A 25,890-nucleotide genomic window follows, 5' to 3' on the forward strand; every position below is an offset into this window, starting at 1 on the left:
GGGACTGCCACATCTTTCTCCCTTGGAGTGCCTGGTGGGTTTGAACTGCCAACCTGACCATTGACCTTTTGGTCAGCTGCCAAGCACATAACCACTATGCTACTAGCACTCCTTATACAGATATACAGATAAAGACAGAGACAGAGATAGAGATATCTGCTTGATTTAGGTTTTACTAACCCATCACCTATGGACAAGATCTCCTGGGTCATCAGGATGTCCTGAGGATACAAATAACCTTTCTGAACATCAGAATGGAAGACCAAAGTGGTTTGGCCTTATTGGAAGTCAGTAGACTGGTTAAGTTGGGACCTCTATCTTAAATTTCCAACCAAAGGAATAAAATACACACTTTAGAATATACTTTTTCCTCTTTTTTTTTAAATTAAGCAATTTTTTATTGTGGTAAAATATACATAACAAAACATTTGCAATTGTAACCATTTGTAAGTGTACAATTCAGTGACATTAATTATATTCACCATGTTGTGCAACCATCACCACTATCCATTTCCAAATATTTTTCATTTCCCTAAACAAAATACTGAATATTGAGTATACCATGGACTGCCAAGAGAACGAACAAATCTGCCTTAGAAGAGGTACAGCCAGAAGGCTATTCAGAGGCAAGGATGGCGAGACTGCCTCTTACATACTTTGGACACGTTGCCAGGAGGGATCAGTCCCTGGAGAAGGACATCATGCTTGGCAGAGTACAGGGTCAGAGCAAAAGAGGAAGACCTTCAAGAGGTGGACTGACACAGAGGCTGCAACAATGAGCTCAAGCATAACAACAATTGTTAGGATGGCTCAGGACTGGGCAGTGTTTCGTTCTGTTGTGCATAGGGTCGCAATGAGTCAAAACCCACTCGGCGGCACCTAACAACAACTAAACAAAAACTCAGTATCCCTTAAGCAATAACTCCCCATTTTCCCCTCTCCCTAGCCCCTGGTAACCCCTGATAAACTTTGATCTCTATGCATTTACCTCAGATAAGTGGGATCATACAATATTTGTCCCTTTGTGATCGGCTTATTTCACTCAGCATAATGTTTTCAAGGTTCATCCATATCGTAACATGTATCAGAACGTCATTCCTACTATGGCTGAATAATATTTCATTGTATGGGTATACCACATTTTGTTTTTTCATTCGTCTACTGATGGACACTTGGATTGTTTCCCTCTTTTGGCTATTGTAAATAATGCCGCAACGAACATCAGTGTACAAGTACCTATTTGAGCTCCTACTTTCAGGTTTTTGGGGAATACACCTCAGAGATGAATTGCTGGATCATATGGTAATTCTGTTTATCTTTTTGAGGAACTGCTCAACTCTTTTCCACAGTGGTTGCAACATTTTGCGTTCCTATCAGCAATGGATAAGGGTTCCAATTTTTCTACATCCTCTCCAACACTTGTTATTTTCCATTTTTCCGATAATAGCCATCCTAGTAGTTATGAAGTGGTATTTTGCGGTGGTTTTGAGTTGCGTTTCCCTAATGATAAATGATGTTGAGCATCTTTTCACGTGCTTGCTGTCCATTCCCATATCTTCTTTGAATACCCGTGTCTTTAATTCCTTTGCCCAGTTTTAAATTGGGCTGTTTGTCTTTTTTTTCTTGTTGAGTTCAGAATATACTTTCTAAAATATCCCCAGAACTTGGTTTACACCCAGATTCTTTGTAAGCTTAGTCTCTGGCAACCATTTCTACTTTGAGCCACAGAATGCCTTTTGTATGTGTCTGTGTTTTTTGTTATTAATGTCACAGCTGGTTCTCAATTAAACCTGGTCAACATATAGCAAACCATCCAGCATGGGATCTTGAGGACTTACAAAAGGAGACGCCTTCCTTGCTCATAAGATATAAACAGTCTAGTAGCGAGCTTGCAGTGGATCGTTCAACAGGTGCTTAAAGCTTAGTTAGGGAAGGGCCATTAAGTGAGATACAACCTGTTATGTGAGATGAGAACTTTGTATGCTTCATTCTGTAGGCAATGAGGAGCCTTATCAGTTAGGGCCCCTTGGTTTCAGGAGGCAGGAACTAATTCTGGGTTAGCTGAAAAAAGAAGGGGCAATTTGTTGTAAGAGCACTGAGGAGTTTACAGAATTGCAGGAAGAACTGACCAGGCGAGAGGGGATCTCCAAGAGATAAACTCATGATTCAACTTCAACCACTTCTCACCCTTGAATCCCCGCTCAAAATTCGAATTCTCAGAAGAGAGTCTGATTGGCTTAAATTGGGTCATGTGCCTACCTCTGAGGACCTGGGATTGACTTTCCACCAGAATCCTACAGAACAGGGGAAATGGAGGCAAAGTTTCCAAAGGAAGAGATGTTACCAAAAGACATGTCTACTCTAGTAGTCACTGAACGTTTCTGAGCATAGAAATAATGTGATCAACTTGACCATATTTCAGTAGGTGCTTTAAACAATAGTCCTGTTTGATCTTTAGAACAACCAAGTGATGTGGATACACTTATAATCTATTTTTTTTTAAAACGAGGAAACTGAAACTTTTAGAGGTTAAATGACTTTTCCTGGGGTAAAGCTTTTTTTTTTTTTTAACCTAAATCCTTTTTCTCTTTACTAAGATATATGATTTTCCTGTCTTTTAGAGTTGTTGTTTTGGCTGCAGTGTTTAAAGAAAGAGAGGCAGTAGATAAGTAAGAAAGCTGTTCAAATTAACCAGAGAGGAAAGAATGAGGCCTTGGGTCAGCAGGGAATAGAAGGAAGTGACTAGACATAAAGCACAAGGGCTGGAAAAGCAGTTTGCAAACTAAGCATTAAAACCACCTGGGCCAGGTTGTTAAAAATACAAATCCTGGGACTCCATCTCTGACCTGAACCAGAATTTTCTCTGGGCGCTGACTGGGAATCTATAACTTCAAAACACACGCCATCCCCCCATATAAGTGATTATTCTGTAGTCAGCGGGACACTGGTCTATAGACAGGCATTTGGAAATCGTTGAGCTGTTCGACCCTTTTTTCTAAATGTCCTCTAGTCCAGTTTCTTGTCTTATCTCTTTGTTGCTGCAGTTAAGCATTATCAAGGTATGGCTTTTGAGTACTTGCAATTTATACTCGTTACATTTAGAGTCACAGATCTGCAATATCTCTTCAGAGGTCTTAGGAATGAAAACAAGGACAGAGAGGTATAGCTGCTCCTAGCTGTTCCTTATTTTGTTAGTGTGTCTGGGGCTTGTGGCTCCTGACAGGAACTCTTGGGAGATGGTTTTAACAGCTTTCATTTTAGGAGAATAATTCTGGGTTCTTACCCTCCTTTTCACTGTAATAAGTCCCCATAAAGAACACACCCAACTCTGGTATTTCTCAGCTTAATGGCTCTGTGCCTAATACATGCTGTTCCCTCAGCCAGGCTCATCTTGCAGTTAGTTTCTCCTTCCCACACCACCCTTTGGTCCTGCTGATGGGCTAATCCAGCCTTGTCAGATGATAATCTGTAGGTTCTGGGTGTTCTCTCTAGGACACTGCAGAGCAATATAGACTTTTTGGTAGTAGCTGGAGTTAAAAAGAATGGTGGGGGAGAAGGGTTTATGGTCCCAAATTGCTCTTCCCTATTCCTACAAAAACCCTCCATCCTATAGCGTCACTAGGAGTCGGAATTGACTTGAGGGCACTGGGTTGGTGTTTTTTATTTCTACAAAAAGGGGACCCGTAAGAATGAGTAGCCAGGAGAAAGTTTTCCAAACTTGGGTCATTTGAGTGCCATTCTCATGCTTTCTGCCAAATCTGTGTGCCATCTATCTGTTATTTATTTAACATTTTTCATTAAACTAGTTAACGTGTTTTCCTGATGTACTTACTAGATTTGCCATGAACAATAATATTCTTAAAATCACAGGTCTAATATGCTACACATAATTTTTTTCTAGTACACATTAAAATAAACACACACCTATTAAAATTGTATAAATGTTCACTCACAGACCATCTGAAATCCTCCCATGGACCGTTCAAGATGTATGTATCACACTTTGGAGACTCTATCCTAGAAAAGCTCAGTGCACTAGGAGGCAGGTGGTCTCAGACCCTTCAATTCGTCATAGCTTGGGTGTCAACTGTAAAAATGTTTTTTGAGAGTCTATTCACTGAGAAACTATCCTTTCATATTCTCTTGCTGTTGAAGTCAAGGTTCAGAGCAGGAAAAAGAAGCTGCCCAAAACATTCAAAGAAAGAAGGAAATTAATAATTTTATAATTATCAGAAGGATTGGAGAACGGAATTCCCTCTTGGAATGACTCCCAGAGCACTCAAGAACTGATCTACCAGGGGGACTGCAACTCTGCCATAATCAGGAGGCTACTTATGGGATGACTGGGTTTAAGAATTCACCACCATGGCTCAAATCCAGGAATCAGGATTTACCTCTGCTTGGCATAGTGGTTAAGAGCTCAGCTGCTAACCAAAGGTCAGCAGTTTGAATCCACCAGCCGCTCCTTGGAAACCCTACGGGGCAGGTCTTCTCTGTCCTATAGGGTCGCTATGGGTCGGAATTGACTCCACAGCAATGGGTTTGGATTTCTTTGTTTGTTTCTCTGCCACGAGTTCTACCTTGGCACTCACTGATCTGGAAATTGAACACCGGGCTACAGCTGCAGACTTCTACATCTACTTGACATTGCTTACCAGCAGAACATAGCCAAAACATCCGGAAGGTGGCCTTTGATTCCTGTCTGCCTTAAACATCTCTCATGAGTGCTTCTAATTTATGGATTTGCATTAACCAGCAACCTGGCTGCAAGGGAGTCTGAGAAACATATTTTATGGCTTTTTTTTTTTTTTTTAGCTTTTGTATTATATGAAGGTCAGCAAAAAAAATGGGAATGGATGCTGTGAGCCAATTAATCATATCCAACACATTGTCCATCTGCAAAATGCCCTAACGAAAGAATCACTAAGCCAAAGGAAAAAGACAAGATCTACGCAGGTTCTATATTACCAGAGAGTTGCTCTTTCATAAATTGAAGATATATGTGTGTGTATAATCAGGGTTAGTGTAGTCTAAAGGTATACACTTGCAAACATACAGCCTAACTCAATAAAAGTAGTCTTGGCAGCATGATTTGACATGCCATGCCAAAAACTTCCATAGCTCCTTACTGCTTGTGAAAGTGACGTCCAGTAATAACCTGATGTTCTATGCCTTTTATAAACTGGCCCTTAACTACCTCTCATACCTTAACACCAAACGTGTTCTGTGATAGTCCTTCATTTCAGTCAAAAGGGTCTAGTGTTTGGACAAGAAACAACAAGCAATCTCCCTCTCTGCCTTTCCTATCAGCAGGGTCCTGCCTAGAAAATTTTCTCCTCTTCCTCTCCACTTACTGAGTCTTAATCTTCCTTGAAGGCCACATTCTGTTCTCCTCAATTCCTAAAACAAGCCTTGCTCTCTCCCTCCCTCCTTCCTGTATTAGTAAAAGCTATTTACCGCAGTGTGAAACATGGTTTCTACCCTCCTGGTCTTCGCTTCACCCTTTCAGATCTTCACTTCCCTGTAACTTCTTACCAGGCTAACCTGCTTAGAGAGGTGCTCCTACCCTGTGCTCCCATTGTACTTGGTACTCCCGCCAACAGCAAGTGAAATTGGAAGAAGGAAACTGCCTTCACCTTCACTCCCATCCGCAGGCAAAGACTTGGAAGGGGGGTGGTCTTGATTTAAGGATTTGATCTGGTAGACCCTTATAAATGGTGACACCAAAAGGTTTAGCTAAATCTTTGGATGTGTAAGAGAGAGTCTGGAGCTGGTAAAACAGAGTTGTTCTGCATAAGAAAAGAGGAGAAACAGGGCTGGCTTAGAGAGTCAGGGAAAATGTAAAGGAGGAAGAGAAGAAAAATGGAAGAAATCAGATGAGCTACTTGCATTTCCCGGGAGGCACCATGGCCTCCCTTGCCTCTGAGTTCCTCCATCCCTAAATTGCTTTTCTTCCACTCCCCTTCCCTGTTTTTTTCCTTTTTCTCTCACATGGCAAACTGGCTATTCTTCAGGGCTCAGGTCAAGTATGACTTTCTCTGAGAAGACTTCCCTGGTTCCCCAGTTCAAGATTAGTCATCTCTCTTTTGTTTCCCCATAGTACCCTGTGCTTCCTCTGTCATCCCAGTTATCTTTGTAATTGTAGTTATTTTTTCCTCTGGATTCCCTACCAGGCTGGATGCTCTATGGTGGCAGAGATACATTCCTTTTCTTTTTTCATGTTTGTGACTCTAATACCTACCACAGAGTAGGTTCCCAATAACTATTTGCTGAATGGTCAGGCTTCTTAACCATCTGGCAATCCAGTTAAACCGCAGATTCTGCTTCAGTAGGTTTGGGGTGGGGTCTGAGATTCTGCATTTCTGCAAGTTCTGAGGGGATGCTGATTGATGCTGCTGGTCTATGGGCCACACTTTGAGCAGTAAAGTAAAAGGGCATGCACGGCCATCATTATCTCATTGTGGCAAAAAATTTGCACGTAAGAAAATCTAGACTGGGTTTGGGGTGCAGACAAAATTTCCTCTGTCATTGCTAAGCCAGCTGACTCATTTACTGAGATGAAGCCAATAACCTTGGCCTTATTAGTAACTGAGCTAACTGCCACAAACCAATAAATAACAACATTTGGCTAATTTGCATTTCAAAATCATTTCCTTCCCTTGCTCACACTCTAGTGGAGTGCTAATGAACCATGAAATGTCTAAAACATTGGCAGCAAGGAGGAAAAGAATAGGGTTGATCCACACCTGAAGAATAATGATCCACAAAACTCAAGAGCTTCTAAATGCAATGTAGTATCTTGGATTGGATCCTAGAACAAAAAAAAAGGACATTAGTGGAAAGGCAGTGAAATTCGAATAAAGTAGGGAGTTTAGTTAATAGTAATGTACCAATGTTGGTTTCTTAGTTTTGAGACAAATGTGCCATGGTAGTGTAATATTAGGAGAAACTGGGTAAGGGATATGCAGGAATTTTCTGTATTATCTTTGCAACTTTTCCATAAATTTAAAATTAACACAAAATAAAAAGTTTATTTAAAAAATCAAGAGATAGACTGTAAGTCTTCCTTCACTTTACATAGTAGTGTTATGTTGTTGTTGAGTGCCATTGAGTCGATTCTGGCTCATAGCAACCCCATGTGTGTCAGAGTGGAACTGGCCCATAGGATTTTCTAGGCCATAATCTTTAAGGAAGCAGATGGCCAGGCCTTTCTCCTGTGGAGCCACTGGATGACTTCGAACCGCCAACCCTTCAGTTAATAGCCAAGTGCTTAACCTTTGTACCACCAGGGCTCTTAACAGCATTATTAATGTCTATAAATAAAAAGAAAATTGACTCAACAATACAAAATTGGAAATGTGTGTTTGTATTAGTTTCCTAGGACTGTTGCAACAAATTACCTGAAACTTGGTAACTTAAAACATCAGAAATTTAGTCTTACAGTTCTGGAGGACAGACGTCCGAAATCAAGGTGTCGGCAGGGCCACACTCACTCCAAAGGCTTTAGGGGAAAATCCTTACTTGACTCTTCCAGGTTCTGCTGGCTCCAGGCATCCTTTGGCTTATGGCTATACACCTCCAATCTTTGCCTCTGTCTTCACATGGCCTTCTGCCCTATGTGTTTCTATGTCTCAAATCTCCCTCTCCTTTCTCTTATAATCCAGTTCTTGGATTTAGGGATGACCCTAAATCCAGAATGATCTCATCTTGAGAACTCTCAAGAAAGGCCTTGCAATCTACTTCCAAAAATCAGTCAATGAAAACCTTATGGGTCACAACAGAACATTATCTGATACAGTGCTGGAAGATAAACCCCTCAGGTTGGAAGGCACTACACCAACAATCATGGAGATGGTGTGGGACTGGACAACATTTTGTTCTGTTGTACATAGGTCATCATGATTCAGAGCCAACTTGATGGCAACTAACAACAATAACAATGATGTGACCAGTTTGGATTCAGGTGCTAGACAGGCAATCTTGGATAAGTTTAAGTCTATCACCTCACTAGGCTTACAGTCTCTAGTATATAAGGAAACACAGTTGTAGCAAAATGTGATACCATGACTAAGTCCATAAGGTAATGTAACCCAAACAAACAAACAAAAGACAACATGAATCCTGAGTATATAGAATCAAGGGATCCCCAAGAATGGAAGAAATTCCTGATATGCTAAAGAAAGGAAGGCAGGAATCATGAGCCAATGGCAGTCAGAACATATGGGAATTCATGATGTATAATGAAGCACTTCCCAAGTGTAGGTACCATTGGTATGCTATCCTGCCAGGTACGCTATTGGAACTATCCACTCTCTAACCCCTTCCTTGATTTCTATTAAGTTTGGCTGGAGATTTTTTTTCCATGAACGCTGTTGTTGTCGTTGTTAGGTGTGTTGAGTCAGTCCTGACTGATGTTGACCCTATGTACAACAAAACGAAGCACTGCCTGGTCCTGCGCCACTCTCACAATCGTTGTTATACTTGAGCCCATTGTTGCAGCCACTGTGTTAATCCACCTCCTTGAGGTCTTCCTCTCTTTCACTGACCCTCTACTTTACCAAGCATGATGTCTTTCTTCCGGGACGGGTCCCTCCTGATAACATGGCCAAAGTATGTGAGACAAAGTCTCTTGCCATCCTTGCTTCTAAGGAGCATTCTGGCTATGCTTCTTCCAAGACAGACTTGTTTGTTTGTTGTTCTGGCAGTTCACGGTACATTTAATATTCTTCACCCCCACCATAATTCGAAGGCATCAATTCCTCTTCAGTCTTCTTTATTCATTGCCCAGCTTTTGCATGCATATGAGGCAATTGAAAATACCATGGCGTGGGACAGGTGCACCTTATCCTCAAAGTGACATCTTTACTTAACACCGTTGTTAGGTGCCATCGAGTCGGTTCCGACTCATAGCGACCCTATGCACAACAGAACGAAACCCTGCCCAGTCCTGAGCCATCCTTACAATCATTATGCTTGAGCTCATTGTTGCAGCCACTGTGTCAATCCACCTCATTGAAAGTCTTCCTCTTTTCCTCTGACCCTAAACTCTGCCAAGCATGATGTCCTTCTCCAAGGTCTGATCTCTCCTGACAACACGTCCAAAGTATGCAAGACACAGTCTCTCCATCCTTGCCTCTAAAGAGCATTCTGGCTATACTTCTTAGACAGATTTGTTCGTTCTTTTGGCAGTCCATGGTATAGTCAATATTCTCCGCCAACACCACAATTCAAAGGCGTCAATTCTTCTTCGATCTTCCTTATTCATTATCCAGCTTTCACATGCATATGATGTGATTGAAAATACCATGGCTTGGGTCAGGTGCACCTTAGTCTTCAAGGTGACATCTTTGTTCTTCAACACTTTAAAGAGGACCTTTACAGCAGATCTACCCAATGCAATGTGTCTTTTGATTTCTTAACTGCTGCTTCCATGACTGTTGATTGTGGATCCAAGTAAAATGAAATTCTTGATAATTTCAATCCTTTCTCTGTTTATCATGATGTTGCTCATTGGTCCAGTTGTGAGGATTTTTGTTTTCTTTATGTTGAGGTGTAATCCATACTGAAGCCTGAGGTCTTTGATCTTCATTAGTAAGTGCTTCAAGTCTTCTCCACTTTCAGCAAGCAAGGTTGTGTCATCCGCATAACACAGGTTGTTAATGAGTCTTCCTCTAATCCTGATGCCCTGTTCTTCTTCTCAGATTATTTGCTCAGCTTACAGACTGAATAGGTATGGTGAAAGAATACAACCCTGATGCACACCTTTCCTGACTTTAAACCAATCAGTATCCCCTCGTTCTGTCTCAACAACTGCCTCTTGATCTATGTAAAGGTTCCTCATGGGCACAATTAAGTGTTCTGGACTTCCCATTCTTTGCAATGTTATCCATAATTTGTTATGATCCACACAGTCGAATGCCTTTGCGTAGTCAATAAAACACAGGTAAACGTCTTTCTGGTATTCTCTGCTTTCAGCCAGGATCCATCTGACATCAGCAATGATATCCCTGGTTCCATGTCCTCTTCTGAAACTGGCCTGAATTTCTGGCAGTTCCCTGTCAATATACTCCTGCAGCTGTTTCTGAATGACCTTCAGCAAAATTTTGCTTGTGTGTGATATTAATGATATTGTTCTATAATTTGCACATTCAGTTGGATCACCTTTCTTGGGAATAGGCATAAATATGGATCTCTTCCAGTCAGCTGGCCGGGAAGCTATCTTCCATATTTCTTGGCATAGACAAGTGAGCACCTCCAGCACTGCATCTGTTTGTTGAAATCTCAGTTGATACTCCATCAATTCCTGGAGCCTTGTTTTTCGCTAATGCCTTCAGAGCAGCTTGGACTTCTTCCTTCAGTGCCATCAGTTCCTGATCATATGCCACCTCTTGAAATGGTTGAACATCGACTAATTCTTTTTGGTATAATGGCTCTGTGTATTCCTCCCATGTTGTTCTGATGCTTGTTGCATCGTTTAATATTTTCCCCATAGAACCCTTCGCTATTGCAACTTAAGGCTTGAATTTTTTCTTCAGTTCTTTCAACTTGAGAAACACTGAGCGTGTTCTTCCCTTTTGGTTTTCCATCTCCAGCTCTTTGCACATGTCATTATAATACTTTACTTTGTCTTCTCAAGAGGCCCTTTGAAATCTTCTGTTCAGTTCTTTTACTTCATCAATTGTTCCTTTTCTTTAGCTGCTCGACGCTCAAGAGCGAGTTTCGGAGTCTCCTCTGATACCCATCTTGGTCTTTTCTTTCTTTCCTCTCTTTTTAATGACCTCTTGCTTTCTTCATGTGTGATGTCCTTGATGTCATTCCACAACTCATCTGGTCTTCGGTCACCGGTGTTCAATGCGTCAAATCTATTCTTCCGATGGTCTCTAAATTCAGGTGGGATGTACTCAGGTCATATTTTGACTCTCGTAGACTTGCTCTGATTTTCTTCAGTTTCAGCTTGAACTTGCATAGGAGCAATTGATGGTCTGTTCCACAGACAGCCCCTGGCCTTGCTGAGACTGATGATATTTGAGCTTTTCCATCGTCTCTTTCCACAGATGTAGTCAATTTGATTTCTGTGTGTTCCATCTGGCGAGGTCCATGTGTATAGTAACCGTTTATGTTGGTGAAAGAGGTATTTGCAATGAAGAAGTCACTGGTATTGCAAAACTCTATCATTCGATCTCCGGCTTTGTTTCTATCACCAAGGCCATATTTTCCAACTACTGATCCTTCTTCTTTGTTTCCAACTTTCGTATTCCAATCGCCAGTAATTATCAACGCATCTTGATGGCATGTTCGAGCAATTTCAGACATCAGCAGCTGATAAAAATCTTCTATTTCTTCATCTTTGGCCCTAGTGGTTGGTGCATAAATTTGAATAATAATGGCATTAACTGGTCTTCCTTGTAGGTGTATGGATAGTATCCTACCACTGACAGCATTGTACTTCGGGATAGATCTCGAAACGTTCTTTTTGATAATGAATGCAACACCATTCCTCTTCAAGTTGTCATTCCCAGCATAGTAGACTATGTGATTGTCCGATTCAAAATGGCCAATACCAGTCTATTTCAGCTCACTAATGCCTAGAATATCAATGTTTATGCTTTCCATTTCATTTTTGATGATTTCCAATTTTGCTAGATTCATACTTCCTACATTCCAGGTTCTGATTATTAATGCATGTTTGCAGCTATTTCTTCTCATTTTGAGTCATGCCACATCAGCAAATGAATGTCCCGAAAGCTTTACTCCATCCACATCATTAAGGTTGACTCTACTTTGAGGAGGCAGCTCTTCCCCAGTCATCTTTTGAGTGCCTTCCAACGTGGGGGCTCATCTTCCAGCACTATATCAGACAATGTTCTGCTGCTATTCATAAGGTTTTCACTGGCTAATGCTTTTCAGAAGTAGACTGCCAGGTCCTTCTTTCTAGTCTGTCTTAGCCTGGAAGCTCTGCTGAAACCTGTCCTCCATGGGTTACTCTGCTGGTATCTGAATACTGGTGGGATAGCTTCCAGCATCACAGCAACACGCAAGCCCCCACAGTATGACAATCTGACAGACACGTGAACACTGTAGGGAGTTGAATTGTGTCCCCCAAAATGTATGTCCAAGTCCTAACACCTGGTAGCTGTGAATGTGACCTTATTTGGAAATAGGGTTTTTGCAGATGTCCTTTTAGTTTGTCTTAGTCTGAAACCTGTCTACCATGGGTGACCCTAATGGTATTTGAAATACTGATGGTGTAACTTCCAGTGTTATAGCAACATGCAAGCTACCACAGTACAACAAACTGGCAAGCAAGTGGTGGGAGCGTGTCACAGGTGCTCGGTAATTATTCGTTGGTTAATGAATTAATGAGATACTTCAGCATTTGAGGTAAGTTCTTGCCTGAAGAACATGAATTTTCCAATGATATTTCATTATGTAAATATATCCCTTTGATGGGTTTTTCTCTTAAGACCTTGCAAGGAACTTATTAACAGACCTTTTCTGACTCTGGTGAACTCATGGTATCACGAAAATCATGTAAACTGTTATAGAAACCATGACTTTAAATAAAATGGTGCATAGTGCATATGATCTGTTCTTGGGAGGCTGCCTCCCCTACCCCCCCATCCCCCCAGGCCCTGCCCTAAGGCCCAGAGTCTCAAATGCTGGGCTGGCCACAGGTGGAAGGGCAGAGGTTGCATAGACAAAGGAGAGGATGCATGAGGATCATGTTGTGGCAGGTATTTGCTGCTTTGTCTGCAGTACCTGTTTCCCTAACAAAGCTGCTCCAGAATGGTGGGAAAGGAACTCACAGGTCATCTGCCTCCCTGGTACACCTGTGTTCCCTGCCAAGCCTGTCAGAGCCTTCTTGATGGTCTTTAATGTTTAGAGTTGAAAAAGAAGGGGCTTTTGCTTTTCTGAGTGTGGAATTAGAAGGCTGTGATTCAAGAGCAGCTGTAGGCCACCTTCCCTGCTAAGTGAAAAATCTGCAGGAGAGGGGGTCTGAGCCAAGATATGGAAATGGAGAGAGAAGGAGAGATCCAACAGCAATGTCTGAGTACCTAGATCCAACTGTCTTTAAGGACAACTCCACCTCCTTATCTCCCTACTTATGAGACCCAACAAATGCCATTTTTTTTCTTAGACTGATTTGGGTTTCTGTCCGTTGCCACGGAGAGTTCTGACTAGTTCTATAATCCTGAAGAAAAAAAAAATGTATAATTTCCTTTCCAGACCTAATGAAGACCAGCACAGGCTCAGCAAGGGAACCAGCTATGTGTGGCTCTCTGGGCTGGGTGCTGTGGCAGAGATAGCCAGCTGTCCACCCAAAACTCAGGCTGTTCCTTTCATTACAGGACATTATCATGGGGGGATGGCAACTCATCCAGGAACTACATTTCCTATCTCTTCTTTCATTTAGGTGGGAGCACATGATTACTCTTTTCAATGGAATGTGAGTAGAAGTGACAGGTGTCACTTCCAGGCTGCAGGGCAGTTAAGAAGCAGGGGTTTCTGCTCCACTCCCTCTTTTCTCCTGGATAAAGAGGATTCTGGGACCCTCAGAAAGGATAGAGCCACGAGCTGGAAACAGCCTAGATCCTGCCTCCTGACCAGGAAAACGCATATTTAACTGTTATGTAAATAAGAAATTAACTTTTTTTGTATTAAGCCACTGAACTGTTGGGAGAGTGTTTGTTACAGCAGCTAGCATTACCCTGACTAATACATTTGCAAGGGCTTGTGCTGGATTGGGTTGAAGATTTTATAAGTAGAAAGAGTCAGAAGCAAAGCTTTAGCTACATCTTTTTTAAATAAATTTAATGCTATGGTTTTGTTTATATAAAATGTCCTTTTCAGTTTGGTTTGGTTTTTACATATTCCCTTAATTTCTGTTTATCTGGAAATGTCCTAATTTCACCATCATATTTGAACAAGAGTATTGCAGAATGTATTATTCTTGGTTGGCAATTTTTTTTCTTTCAAGGTTTTATATGTGTCATCCCATAGCCTTCTTGTCTGTATGGTTTCTGCAAGGAAATCAGAGCTTAGTCTTAGTGTTTCCCTTCCGTATGTGACTTTTCTGAAGCTGCTCTCAGGATTCCTTCCTTGTCTTTGGTTTTATTGAGTGTGATTTTGATATATCTTGGTGATTTTCTTTTGAGGTGTATCCTATATGGGGTTCGTTGAGCTTCTTGATGGTCGGCTTTTCATCTTTCATGAAACTAGGGAAGTTTTCTGTCAGCAAGTCTTCAATGATCTTCTCTGTGTTTTCTGTTTTCTCCCCCTGTTCTGGAGCTCCAATCACACACAAATTTTTGCTTTTGATTGTATCCTACATTATTCTCAGGGTTTCCTCATTTTTCTTCATTCTGTTCTCTTTAGTTAGAGAACCAACATCAGACAGCAACCTGAATCTAGGATGCAAGACAGCATCAGCCAGATAACAACCTAGACAATAAACTCTCAAGGATAAAACAAAACTTAAAGATTCACAACAGGAAACCAGAGAGGTCAATCTGTAAATGGCAACAACGTCAGAACAATCGAAGAGGGAATAAATGGTGTAAGTATAGAGCTTTCAAATGGAGAGGAAGTCAAAGTAATACAAAAAATGTCCTTTTTCACCTAAAGCGTGTGCATGCACACACACACACACATACCCATACACCCGCACACACGTCCAGAATAGGCAAATCCATATAGACAGAAAGTAGATTAGTGGTTGCCAGGGGCTGGGGTGGGTGGAAAATGGGGAGTGACTGCTAATGAATAAGGGGTTTCTTTTTGGGTTGATGAAAATATTCTGGAACTGGATAGTGGTGACACGTAACCTCGTGAATATACTAAGCAGAACCAGAACTAGTTGCCGTCTAGTCTATTCTGAGTCATGGCAACCCCGTGTGTGTCAGAGAACTGTAGTCCATAGGTTTTGTTTGTTTGTTTTTTAATTTTACTGTGCTTTAGGTGAAAGTTTACAGAGCAAATTAGTTTCTCATTCAAAAATTTTACATAAATTTTTTCATGACATTGGTTCCAATCCCTGCAATGTGTCAGTATTCTTCCCCTTTCCACCCAGGTTTCCCTGTTTCTATTTGTCCAGTTTTCCTGTCCCTTCCTTCTTTCTCATCTTTACTTTTGGGCAGGTGTTGCCCATTTGATTTCATATACTTGATTGATCTAAGAAGCACATTCCTTACATGTGTTATTGTTTGTTTTATAGGCTTGTCTAATCTTCGGTTGAAAGGTGAACTTTGGGAGTGGCTTCAGTTCTAAGTTAGAAGGGTGTCAGGGGCCATAGTCTTGGGGGTTCCTCCAGTCTCTGCCAGACCAGTAAGACTGGTCTTCTTTGTGAATCTGAATTTTGTTCTACATTTTTCTCCCCCTCTGTCTGGGACCCTCTAGTATGATACCTGTCAGAGTGGTCAATGGTGGTAGCTGGGCACCATCTAGTTCTTCAGGACTCAGGCTGGTGGATGGTGTGGTTCATGTGGTCCATTAGTCCTTTGGACTAATATTTTCCTTGTGCCTTTGGTTTTCTTCATTTTCCTTTGCTCTGGATGAGATGAGACCAGTAGATGTTTCTTAGGCGGTCTCTCTCAAGCTTTTAAGACCCCAGATGCTACTCACCAAAGTAAGATGAAGAACATTTTCTTTATAAACTACGTTATACCAATTGACCTAGTTGTCCCCTGAGACTATGGTCGCCAGCCCTCAGCCTCAGTAACTCAATCCCTCAAGGTGTTTGGATGTGTCTAAGAAGCTTCTATGACTGTACCCCTTTGTGCTCTATTATATATATGAATATACATGCTGTACGTACAAATATGTATGTAAAAATATCCACAGCCTAGCCAATATATGTATATGAATGTACTCCTATATGCCCTCCTTACCTGTTTCAACATATGTATCTGCCTGTATGTAATTATTTGTTTTTACTGCTGTTGTAGGGTTGTATATGCTATAGTATTTACTATAGTTGCTTCTTTTTCTTTTTTATCTTGTGTTCCTCTAAGTGTCTTCCTCTGTTAAGCTACATCTTGAAAGAGGCTGAGCTGAGGCAAGAACCGAACTCTATGGTCAAGTCCAAGGTATGATTTCAAGGACAGAAGGAGGAGATAAAGTCAAAGGCTCAGCAACCAGGTTAGCCTGGAAGAGAGCAGGAAACAAGAGCAGGAACAGAGCGAGAGCAAATGAAGCGTGCGGTTGCCTGTGGCTTGGTTTTTGTGGCTGCCAGTGGCATAGAATATGAGTGGGTCTTCCTGGTTTAAAGGGGCAAGGGCAGAGTGGGCAGGAAACACAGGTAACCTGGGGGAATGGTGCCAGGTGTTGAGCCAGAAGGATGAGTCGAATCCACAAACAGGAAATCAGTCACAATGCCAGAACCTCCAAGGCTTGGGAACATGTTGGGATGCAGAGCAGGAAGCAGGTCAAGGCAAGTGGCTCAGAACTAATGACTGAGGTATTTTGGAAGCCACATTTTCTGTGGGTCTTGAGAATAGGCCTGGAAGGTACAGTAAAGGAAGTAGCAGGCCAGGTAGATGGGGGTAAGGGAATGGCACATGCCCCCTCCCAAGGGAGCAGCTGCTGCCCAGTTCCTATGGATTGTTGCCACATGGGCATGCAGCCCCAGTGTCTTCAGATCTTCCAATTTTTCAAGAAAAGCAGGATATCCGGAATTTTATATAAAAATCTCCTGATCTGTAAATGCTGGCAACTAATTAAGATTTTTTAAAAAACACCTTGTAAGCCAAACAAAACACATTCACAGGCTGAAATGGCCCACAGGCTGCCAGCTTTTGGCCTCCTGCTTTAAGGAAATAGGCAGAATCAGAAGCATGTTAAAAAACAACTGCAAAAAAACATGAAAACCACTTAGAGTTTCCCCTAATTTCCAAATACCAGAAGATACTAGTGGAAAAAGAGCTTTGTGACACTGACAAAAACACAATACGTGAGGTCTTCAGAAAAGCTATGGGCTTGTAGAAGCTGCCAGAGAGGTACCTTGTAGTTCCCCCAAATCTGTTGCAGTTTCTTCTAAATCAGATCTCCAGCTTTGATGGAGTGAGCTAATTTTCTTCAATCTTTCTGTCAGGTGTGTCAGTTTTTAGGTTCACTTTCTTTTCCAAAGAAGGCCTGATGGTGCAGTGATTAAAGTGATCAACTGCTAACCAAAAGGTCAGTGGGTTCGAAACCACCAGAGACTCTGCAGGAGAAAGATGTGACAATACGCTTCCGTAAAGATTTACAGCCTCAGAAACCCTATGGGGTTGCTATGAGCCGGAATTGACTTGACTAGCAGTGGGTTTGGTTGGTTTAGTTTCTTTTCCAAAAGGCAATCAACTCTATCTTAACAGCTGACTTTCCAGTAAAAGGAATCACTTGGGTGAAAGCAAGGTAGAGAAACAGTACTTGAGCCAAAGAGGAGTTTCACTAGCTGTATTTTATGATAGGAAATGTTTCCAGGCCAGAAACCTCGAAAAGCGATTAAAGGTTTGCAAACACTGGATTCAACAGTTCAGTTTGTTAACCTTGGCCTATGTCTGTACCAGGGTCATGCCAAGAGCATGTGGCCAATGCAGAATTTGACTTTTTAAAAAATGTGGTCTCTTAGAGGATAGCAATTGATGCTACTGACTGCTGAACTATTCATTTTTGGTGCCCCAACTTAGTACCTGGTTTCTTGTTGTTGGGTGCCTCTCAAGTCAATTTTCGACTCATAGCGATCCCATGTGACAGAGTAGAACTGCCCCATGGGGTTTTCTAGGCTGTAATCTTTACAGGAAAGAACACTGGTAGTGCAGTACTTAAGCACTTCTAACTGAAAGATTGGCAGTTTGAACCCACCAGCCACTCAATGGGAGAAATACATGGCAGTCTGCTTCTGTAAAGATTACAGCCTTGGAAACCCTATGGGCAAGTTCCACCCTGTCCTATACTGTCACTATGAGTTGGCATTGACTCGATGGCAATGGGTAATGGAATCTTTGCGGAAGCAGATAGCCTGGTCTTTCTCCCACAGAGTAGATAGGTGGCTTAAAACTGCCAAACCTTAGGGTTAGCAGCTGCTCGCTTAACTGTTGCGCCCAGGGCTCCTTGTATCTGGCTTAAGGCTTTGCATGATCCTGTAGGGTGATCAATCATCCTGCTTCCCTCAGGACTGAGATGCTTCCTGCGGTGTGGGATTTTCAGTGCTAAAACCAGGACCCAACACAAAAACCAAACCCATTGCTGTCAAGTCAATTCTAATTCATAGCAACCCTCAGTCCTGGGTAAATGAGTATGGTTGGTCACCCTACATTCCAGTGTCCTTTCCTTGGGCTTCATGCTTTGAAGCTTTGACACTTTTTGACTGACCCTTAGAAAAAGAATAACAAACAAAAAACTCTCCATCCTCAAATGCAATAGCACTGAGCTGTCTTGGTTTCCTTCCTATTTTCTCTAATTGTTCTTACCCATCTCCTTCGTGTTCTTACCCATCTCCTTTGCTGCTTTCTTTTGTGCCTCCTACCCCTCCCTCCTTTCTGAATTGGAACTCAAGGTTCTGCCCTTGGTCTTCTGTTCTATTTTCTGCCCTTTACGTGGAAGGCTTCCATATTTAGATCTTGAACTCATTTTCTCGCCTGAGATCGAGCCCTTCAGCTCCAACAACCTCATGAACATTTCCACTGGGATGTCCTGATCATCACATGCCCTGAGTCATTGTCTTCCAGCTCAAATCAGCTCCTACTCACTCACCTGGGATCCTCTTCCATTGGAGATAACACCATCATTTCAAGGCTTCAGTCTCAAAATCCCAGACTGAGGGAATCCTGACTAAAACAGACTAATCTCAAATTAGTCTATGTATGTATCCACAGCTGTTGCCACACTGCTAGGCACATTGGAAGAATTCAGTCAATGTTTGTGAAATCAAATCAGATCTTGGGACAGGAGTTGAAGGAGGAGGACATGTAACAGCATCCTACCCAAGGCTCAAAAACATTCAAGTAGAAAACATTTTATAACATGATGAATCTGGAGGACATTATGCTGAGTGGAATTAGTCAATCACAAAAGGACAAACACTGTATGATACCATTTTTATAAAAAGTCAAGAATAAGTTTACACACAGAAAGCAACATTCTTTGAAGGTTATCAGGGGTGGGAGGGGAAGGGAAAATCACTTACCAGATAGTAGAGTCTTGTTAATTCTGGTGAAGGGAAAGGCAATACACAATATGGGGGAAGTCAGCACAACGCGACCAAGGTAAATGAAGACACAGAGAGGTCTGCAAGAGTAAAGGACAACTACGGTAAATGCTATAACATATACGATTCTGCAATAACCAAAAATTTGTGTGTGGTTACATAGGTGGATATGTATGCTATACAGGTGTGGGAGGGCATATGGGAGTACATGTGTGTGCATATATAGGTATAGTTGTGGCCATTTGTATATATATATTTGTATGCACTATATATATACTCATACATATAATAGAGCACATAGGGGGCACAGTTATGGAAACTTCTTAGACATATCCAAACACCTCGTGGGACTGAGTTACTGGGCTTGAAGGCTAAGGACCATAGTCTCAGGGGACACCTAGGTCAACCAGCATAATGTAGTTCATAAAGATAATGTTCTACATCCTAGTTTGGTGAGTAGTGTCTGGGGTCCTAAAAAATTGCAAGTGGTCATTTAAGACACAGCTATTCATCTCTTCCTGTCTGGAGCAAAGGAGAGTGAAGGAAACCAAAGACACAAGGAAGCTACTAGTCCACAGGACTAATGGCCCACACAAACCACAGCCTCCTCTAGCCTGAGACCAGAAAAACCAGATGGTGCCCAGCTACTACTATTGGCTGCTCTGACCAGGGACACGATAGGTCTGAGTTAGAATGGGAGAAAAATGTAGAACAAAACTCAAATTGATAAAAAAAGACCAGACTTACTAGACTGATAGAGACTGGATGAACCCCAAGACTATCGCCCTAAGACACCATTTCAACCTGGAAGTGAAGCCACGACCAGAGGTCACCTTTCACACAAATAATAGATTGGCCTACAAAATAAACAATAACACCCTTGAAGAATGTACTTCTTAGAATAATCAACTATACATATATGAGAACAAACGGGCAACATTTACGCAAAAGCAAAGATGAAAAGACAAGGAGGGGCAAGGATACTGGAGGGATGGCCATGGGGAAAGCAGGGTAGAAATGGGGAAAGTGCTGGCACATTGCAGGGATAGCAACCAATGTCACGGAACAATATCTGTATGAATTGTTGAATGGGAAACTAATTTGCTGTGTGAACTTTCATCTAAAATACAATAAAATGTTCAACAAACAAAGAAGAATACCCAAGTAGATAACTAATGCTCGCAGCAAGAAGCAAAGCAAAGATTTGGCAAATGTTAACAGAGTTAAGTCAAATCTTCATTGATGCAACGTCAACCACAGACATTTTGATCACCCGTATTGGTTAAACGAACTAGATCGTTACTAAGTTTCTAGTCACTTTGTGCGATGTTGATATACTCTCAGGCTCGGTCAAAGATGTTTCCCAGGTTCCAGACAATCACAAGGGTTAACATGACAAATATGGATTCCATGCTTTTTCTGTTACTGCTGTCTTTAATCACAAAATATCTGCATATCACATGTTGTTAATGAATCTTTCTCCAATCCTGATGCCGTGTCCTTCTTCATATAGTCCAGCTTCTCAGATCATTTGCTCAGCACATAGATTGAATAAATGTGGTGAAATGATACAACTCTTACTCACACCTTTCCTGATTTTAAACCACTCAGGATTCCCTTGCCTGTTTGAACCTCTTGGGCCATGTACAGGTTAAGCATCAGCACAATTAAGCGTTCTGGAATCCCCATTTTTCAAAATGTTATCTATAATCTGTTATGATCCGCACAGTAAATGCTTTTGCATAATCAATACAACACAGGTAAACATGTTTCTGGTATTCTCTGCTTTCATCAAGATCCATCTGACATCAGCAACGATATCCCTCATTTCATGTCCTCTTCTGAATCTGGCTTGACTGTATGACAGTTCCCTGTTGATGTACTGCTGCAACCGTTTTTTAATCATCTTCAGCAAAGTTTTACTTGCGTGTGATATTAATGATATTGTTCAATAATTTCCACATTCTGTTGGATCATGTTTCTTTGGAATGGGCACAAATACATATTTCTTCAAGTCGGTTGGCCAGTAGCTGTCTTCCAAATTTCTTGACATAGACTAGTGAGAGCTTCCATCACTGCATTCATTTGTTGAAGTATCTCAATTGGTATTCTGTCAATTCCTGGAGCCCTGTTTTTCCCCAATGCCTTAAGTGCAGATTGGACTTGTTCCTTCAATACCATCAGTTCTTGATCACATCCTTCTCAGGAAAAGGTTGAACATTGACCAGTTCTTTTTGGTACAGTGACTCTGTGTATTTCTTCCATCTTTTTTTTGATGCTTCCTGTGTCATTCAATATTTTGCCCATGAAATCCTTCAAAATTGCACACGAGGCTTGAATTTTTTCTTCAGTTCTTTCAGATTCAGAAATGCTGTATGTGTTCTTCCCTTTTGGTTTTCTAACTCCAGGTCTTTGCACATTTCATTATAATACTTTGTCTTCTCAAACCACTCTCTGAAATCTTCTGTTCAGCTCTTTTACTTCATCGTTTCTTCCATTCGCTTTAGCTACTTTACATTCAAAAGCGAGTTTCAGAGTCTCTTCTGACATCCTTTTTGATCTTTTCTGTCTTTCCTGTCTTTTTAAGGACCTTTCGCTTTCTTTGTATATGATGTCCTTGATGTCATCCCACAAGTTGTCTGGTCTTTGGTCATTAGTGTTCGACGTATCAAATCTATTCTTCAGATGGTCTCCAAATTCAGGTGGGATATACTCAAGTTTATATTTTGACTCACATGGGCTTGTGTTAATTTAGCTTCAACTTGAACTTGCATATGAGCAATTGATGGTCTATTCCACAGTTGGCCCCTGGCCTTGTTCTGACTGATGATATTGAGCTTTTCCATTGTCTCTTTCCACAATGTAGTTGATTTGATTCCTGTGTATTCCATCCAGTGAGGGCTACGCGTGTAGTCACTGTTTATGTTGTTGAAAAAGGCATTTTCAATGAATAAGTTGTTGGTCTTGCAAAATTATCTAGTGTGGAGGATTTAAAGCACTTACTGGTGAATATCAAAGACTACAGCCTTCAGTTTGGATTACACCTCAACATAAAGAGAGCAAAAATTCTCACAACTTGGTCAATAAGCAACATCATGATAAACAGAGAAAACATTGTTGTTGTCAAGGATTTCATTTTACTTGGATCCACAATCAATGCCCACAAAAATAGCAGTCAAGAAATCAAAAGATGTATCGCATTGGGCAAATCTGCTGCAAAAAACCTTTTTAAAGTGTTGAAAACCAAAGATGTCACTTTGAAGATGAAGGTGCACCTGATCCAAGCCATAGTATTTTCAGTCATCTCGTATGCATGCGAAAGCTGGACACTGAATAAGGAAGACTGAAGAAGAATTGATGCCTTTGAGTTATGGTCTTGGCAAGGAATATTGAATATACCAAGGACTTTCCAGAAGAACGAACAAGTCTGTCTTGGAAGAGGTACAGCCAGAATGTTCCTTAAAAGCAAGGATGGCAAGGCTTCTTCTCACGTACTGCGGACGTGTTATCAGGAGGGACCAGTCCCTGAGAAATATATCATGCTTGGTAAGGTACAGGGTCATCAAAGAAGAGGAAGACCTTTGACAAGCTGGATTGACACAGTGGCTGCAAAAATGGGCCGAAACGTAGCAATGATTGAGGATGATGAAGGACCAGGCAGTGTTTTGGTCTGTAGTACATAGGGTTTCTATGAGTTGGAACCAACTCGATGGCACCTAACAACAACAACAACAATCACCAAACGTTCAGAATCAGAGCAAAGCTAGTGGCCAGCACCCAGATCTCTCTCCTTTCTTCCTCAACCCTTTCTCACATTTGTTTTATTTTTCTTAAAAAAAAAAAAAAAAAGTATTTATAAGGCAATCACTTTAAAAATACATTTAAAATAGAGTTATACCATGTTTGAGATGGGCACCACTGACCTAGGGACATTGCTTTCATTCTTTTTATTCTTCCTCCCAGTGTATCTTCCTTTTGAGATATCTAACCCTGAGATCCAACACTTCAGCTCTTGGAATCCCCCAGAATCCTGTTCTTTGAAGTTATAAAGCACACTGCACACCTTAGAACAGCGTTCCCAATCTCAACACAATTGACTTTTGGGGCCAGACCATTGCTTTAGGGTGTATGTGTGTGTGTTAGGTAGTCTATGCCTTGTAGGTTGTGTAGCAGCATCCCAGGCCTCTAACCAGTATCACACATCCTCTTCTAGTTGTGACAATCAAAAATATTACCAGCCTTTGTCAAATGTCTCCTGGTGGGGAAATTGGCCTGGTTGAGAATCACTGCAATGAATCTTTTACTCATAAATGAAAATGAGACCTGTTCACCTGCATTTGTTTTTTTTTTTTCTGCTGTTCCAAGAGTCCCTCCGGGCTCCACCCCAGCTGGCGGCAGTTCCCTGAGATAAGAGGAGAGGATTATCTCTAGGTGGAACCAAAGCTGAACTGGCAGCGCCTATCAATCAATCAAGGAGACTCTAATTGGACCCATTACCTTATCTGAGCAAACTGTCCTTGGAGGGTTGCCCTGAACCCAGGTGCCTCCAGAACATTTTGCCTTTTCTTGGAGGAGCGTAGGGGACTGGAGAGGGTCAGTGGCCAGGATCTGAGGCGCCATCAGAGCGGATGACCTGAGTCAGCAGAGCTGCTCCGGGCTCGGGGGTTTCCATGGGGAACTGTATGGACAGAATTCCCCCTGGATGATGGTCTAGACAGGCTCACCCTTCCCTCTGCTCACCAGGGGCTTCTGCTTCCCCTTTGGAAGAGGAAACACCCTGGCTGCTTATTTTGGGGCTGAGGATCTGCCATGAATAAGCCCCAGGGTTGGCAGCGGGGCTAGTCTCCTTGTGTGGGACGTTTCAGGAAACACAAATAATGGCAGTAGCTTTTCCGGATAGTGTTCCAGGGGGCACGTCTGCCATAGATCAATTAGAAAAATAAAGGAAGGAAAATCCCTGAGATTAAACCTGGCAAATAAGAAAGTATAATTTAAAGGAAGATTAGAATTCTCATTAGCTTTTTCCAATTTTAGAAAATGATCTGCTTGTTAAAAAAAAAATACATTAATTTAGAAAAACTGCTAAATATAGTGAAGTAAAAACAAAGAAAAAGGGAATAATCCCACAGTCTTTGATAAAACAGAACAAAACCAGTTGTCATGGAGTTGATCCGACTCATGGTGACTGTCTTAGGCTGGATTCTCCAGAGAAGCAAAACCAGTGAAATACATATGTATATAAATGCAAAGGAAATGGCTCACATGGTTGTAAAGGCTGGCAATTCCCAAGTCCACTGTGTCAGGTGTTAGGCTGGAGGCTTCTCCTGACTCACATAGGTACAGAGACTGATGAATCCAAGATTGGCAGGCAATATGGCAGCCCGCTGGCTCAAATCCCAAGAACTGGAGGTCAGATAATGACAAGTTAAATACAGGATCCAGAGTGAGCAAAACCAGTGAGTTTTTTGCCAGAACATCCATATAGATTGGATAAAGGCCACACCCCTGAGGAAACTCCCCTTAAAACTAACTGGCTGATCACATCAGATCACATCATGGATGTGTTTACATTATATCACAAAACGGAAGATAACTACATCATAACATAACTGCCAAACCACTGAGAATCACAGCCTAGAAGCTGACACACTACCTTAACTATCACAGTGACCCTATGTGTGTAGAATAGAATTGCACTCTACAGATTTTTCTGGATCACCAAGCTTATCTTCTGAGAGGCCTCTTGGTGGGTTCGAACCACCAGCCTTTGGTCAGTAGTTGAGTCATTAACCGTTTGTGCCACCCAGAGACTCCTGTAGCTGTTGACAGCCACTATTAAACTACCTTCCATGGACAAATTAACATATTCAGAGCTGGGCTCATACTGTACATACTACTATGTAATCTGTTTCCTAAATATGTTTCACATTTACTTTTCATATTAAAGATATATATGCCCTTTGTTATTTTTAAGGGCTTTCTCTAAAATTTTTATTCATTTTCTTTCTTCTTTTTTCCACCTGCCTTCTCTCTTCCCCACACCCTGCTGCACCCAAACAAAGATTAACAGCATGCTATATATTTTACTCTACTTTCTGTACATGTATTTTCTTCATGCTCAAGCAATGATATACAACCTATATGCACATAGAGGGCTTATCTGTTTGGTCATTTGTGTTTGGGTAATGGAATGCTGCTACATATTCTTAACAACTCAGTTTTCTCTATTGATGAGAGACCCTCCATTTATATCTACAGTTTCTTTCCCAGGTGTGAGCATCCATGGGGTCAGGAGATCTGGAAACTTTCTCTTCCTGTATCTTCCACTGCTACTGGGATATTGTTGTTGTTGTTGGGTGTGGGCAAGTTGATTCTGACTCATAGCGACCTCATGTGACAGAGTAGAACTGCCCCAGAGGGTTTTCTTGATTGTGATCCTTATGAAAGCAGACTGCCACATCTTTCTCCCACGGAACTGCTGAATGGGTTCCAACTGCCAACCTTTCAGTTAGCAGCCAAGTACTTAACCACTGCACCACCAGGGCTCCCTGCTACTTGGATACAAGCCATTATCTCCTCTGACTTTTAGTTTACAGGACTACTTTCAGTGAGTACATACGTATATATACATATATCAACCCCACCCATATATATATATATGTATATATATACTAGTTTACACATGTGCACACACACACACACAC

General features: G+C 41.5%; 1 long non-coding RNA gene across 1 annotated transcript in view; it reads right to left on the reverse strand.

The window, feature by feature from the left end:
- Positions 1–200: 200 nt before the first annotated feature.
- Positions 201–25,890, reverse strand: part of LOC135232617 (uncharacterized) — a 48,959-nt gene continuing 23,269 nt past the window's right edge. Inside the window, exons 2-4 of the long non-coding RNA XR_010323188.1 lie at positions 19,166–19,266; positions 6,747–6,811; positions 201–2,061 (exon numbers count right to left, since the gene is read on the reverse strand). This is a non-coding gene — a long non-coding RNA (uncharacterized LOC135232617). The remainder of the gene's footprint in view (positions 2,062–6,746; positions 6,812–19,165; positions 19,267–25,890) is intronic.

The sequence above is a fragment of the Loxodonta africana genome, chromosome 10 (assembly GCF_030014295.1).
Source record: "Loxodonta africana isolate mLoxAfr1 chromosome 10, mLoxAfr1.hap2, whole genome shotgun sequence".
NCBI lineage: Eukaryota > Metazoa > Chordata > Mammalia > Proboscidea > Elephantidae > Loxodonta > Loxodonta africana.